The sequence below is a fragment of the Juglans regia genome, chromosome 9, assembly GCF_001411555.2.
Source record: "Juglans regia cultivar Chandler chromosome 9, Walnut 2.0, whole genome shotgun sequence".
Taxonomy (NCBI): Eukaryota; Viridiplantae; Streptophyta; class Magnoliopsida; order Fagales; family Juglandaceae; genus Juglans; species Juglans regia.
Genome location: NC_049909.1, coordinates 11,558,060 through 11,561,723, shown reverse-complemented (window position 1 = coordinate 11,561,723; position 3,664 = coordinate 11,558,060).

The following is a 3,664-nucleotide window of genomic DNA, read 5'->3' as shown; positions in this document are numbered from 1 at the left end:
AGTTAGAATGACTCCTGATGATGGCCAGAAGAATAAGGCTTCGTTTGGAAGTTGAGCTCATCTCAACTCATCATTACAACTTTTTCAAATCCCAACATAAAATATAATAAACAATTCAACTTTTTTAAATTCTAAAATAATAATAATAATAAACAATAATATTCTAATAATATTTTATCATCTCAACTCAACTCAACTCACTTCAACATCCAAACCCACCCTAAGTCATCTTTGTATGCCTGTTTTGAATAAACATAACATGAAAGCATGGCTTGAAATTATCTAAATAAATCTGCACATGCCATGTATGCAATATGTATTTACTTTGTTTAGAAGAACACCATTTTCTTACCAGTATTGGGTTATTCAATTCAAGAAGCTTGAGAAGTGGCATAGAATTAGTTGATTAGAGTAGTTGTAAGAGGAATAGACTACTCTTCATTTCATTTGAAATAGATAATATCTATTTTAGTGTAAAATATGGGGTATTTTTGTCATTTCACATCACGTTGACAACTTAAATGACCAAACTACTCCATATTTTGTACTAGAGTAGTTCTACTCATCTCCCGGCTACTTTTCATAAACCACCCACCTGGTGATGTGGTTTTTTTTTTGTAAAACACGTGTTTTACCTTTACTGCTGAATATCCCAAATTAGTTTGATGGGTGGATTTTGAATTTTTTCCTCTCACCCCCCACATTCTTCCTCCGCCCTTTGCTCTTTGCCAGCCTTCACTCTCATTTAGCTCACGACCTTCGAAGTTGCACTACGTCAGCCACCGCCTAGGGTCGTTGATGAGGACGACCGACAGACGAGAATGACCATCTGGGGCCGCGTTCAGCTCACACACGAGTTTTCTCTTGCCAAGCTGCTTCATAGTTCTTCATTGTCTTCGTTTTGAGATGTGAGCAACACTCAAGGAAAAAAAAAACAAGACAATAAGATATAAACAAGAGGAGGAACAATGTTGAGAGTATAATGGATCATTTATGACAGATATCATAAACTCCCATTTGATTGAGAAATCATTTTTGGTCTATTCATCCTACATGAACTTTAGAGTTTTTTTATGCCCGTGGAGTTGGGACTCCACTAACGAACAAGAATTGATCAGTTGAGGAGTAGAACAGATCTAGGATGAAGAGTTCGGCAAGTTTAGGATGAAAAATGATTTTTTTTTTTTAAATATTTTTACGTCAAGAAACCACATGTGGGATAGGGATTTCTTAGAGGGGATGGGCAACTGGGGATCACGTGGGAGAGAGGATTTCTCAGATGGGTGGGGAGCCGAACGACCATCATTGGGGAGAGGGATGAGAGATTTCTCAGAGTTGGGCTTCGTGAAATCTATTCTCAGAGTTAGGGATTCACGATTTAACAACTGGACTAGACAATTTCTTAAACCTGGTTTGCCACATCATAGTTGTGTGATGTGTGATCTCAAAACCGGACTAAGACTAGAATTACTCTTTGTACTAAATAGATACCATCCATTTTTGAGAGGATCATTGTCCATTATAAGAACTAGCTTTTCTACAAAAACAAATGTGAATTGGAATTCTTTCACCAAGTACTAGTAAAGGTCTTTATATGCCCACTTTTGAAGATATCAAACAGATAACATAAGTTATTTTGGAAGGAAAAGCATTGCTTTTATTGAGCCACTCATCTATCTGTGCTTATATTAAATGATCACAAGTTTGGTCATTTAAATTAAAATAATTTGAAAAGTCATATAACTAAATAATAGACAATTTTAAAAGTTCATAACACTTCTGTATTCTTTTTTTTTTTAATTCATAACACTTCATCTTCTTACTTCATATCTTATTTTTTCCCTGATAGAATAATTCCATATTTAAAAAAATTCATGATTAAATAATAAAAATAAATAAAAAAGTAATAATTTTTCGTTTGCTGAAAGGATCCTATAAAGAATCCAAAATTTACCCTCTTTTTCTACCTTCACAGAAAACTAACCCATTTTAACCCATTTGATTAGATGATGAGTGCGAGCCAAATAATCAAGGAATGCTCATCGAATCAGAACAAACAACATCATTATTAGTGTCACAACTTGTCATAATCATATTCAAAAGCAGGATTAATTAATATCTTAACAAGAAGATTGTTGTTGAACACTGAACTGACAAAAAACCTCGTCTTCTTGTTTTCATTGTGGTTGTTTTGGCCTGTGTCATGCGTTTTTTAGGTAACACAAGACAAGAGGGACAAAAATCATATCCTCACAGGAATCCCAAAAAATGTTGTTTGGTGATCCGAACAGAAAGTTAAATGCCAACATAATGACAATAGGACCTACAAAAATGAGGCAGCCACCTAATTCAATTCATGAAAATACGAAGATACTAAATTCTACCCACAAAGTTTTAGGATCCCATCCCTTTGTAATTAATTGTCTATCCCAATTTGAAAAGGGCGTGCAAACCCCACTGCCTCGTGCAGGTGTTCGGATGAGTACTGCCTCGTGTAGTCGGACCCATTCGCCTCTCTGACATTGCCTGCATGCCCTAACCTTTTCTGCAATTTGAGCAAGCGATTCATAAAAATCTTCATTCCTAGTTTTATTTTCAAATCGAAGTGTATTGGAGAAAAATTTAGAAAATGTTTCATATATCCATTTCGTGACACAAAAGTCGTACAATCGCCACACCACCATTCTCTCTAGACGCCGATCTACAAGATGGGTCAAGAAATATTGCCGTCAAACTAGTGTGTGGCTAACGTGTCTCCTAGGTCTTGTTTGGGCCCCACACACTATTGTTGTGCCATGACTCTGTCAACTAAACACATGATGCCGATGGATTTCGTGACCTCATATATTTAAAGTGCTTTTAATCCCACTCGATCCATTCCTGTTAGTACTCTTTGGGTGTTGCTGATGATTGAGGTTTATAGTTTCTAGCTATCTCACTGTATTTTTATTTTCAAATGAAAACGTATCAAAGAAAAATTTCCCATCTATGTTAGAAAATGTTTCATATCTCCATTTCGTGACACAAAACTCGTACACGTGCCACACCACCAAGACCCCGATCTACAAGATGGGTCAAGAAATACTGTCGTCAAACTAGTGTGTGGCTCACGTGTCTCCTAGGTCATGTGTAGGCCCCATGCATCGTTGTTGTGCCATGACTCTGACAACTAAACACACGACGCCAATGGATTTTGTGGTCTCATATATTCAAAGTGCTTTTAACCCCACTCGATCCATTTCTGTTAGTACTCTTTAGGTGTTGCCGACGATCGAGGTTTATAGTCTCTAGCTATCTCATTGTATTTTTATTTTCAAATGAAAGTGTATCAAATAAAAATGGCCCATTTATGTTAGCAAATGTTCCATATATCCCTTTCGTGACACAAAGTTCGTACATGTGCCACACCACCAAGACCCCGATCTACAGGATGGGTCAAGAAATACTGTCGTCAAACTAGTGTGTGTGGCTCACGTGTCTCCTAGGTCATGTGTAGGCCCCACGCATCGTTGTTGTGCCATGACTCTGACAACTAAACACACGATGCCAATGGATTTTGTGGCCTCATATATTCAAAGTGCTTTTAACCCCACTCAATCCATTCCTGTTAGTACTCTTTAGGTGTTGCCGACGATCGAGGTTTATAGTCTCTAACTATCTCATC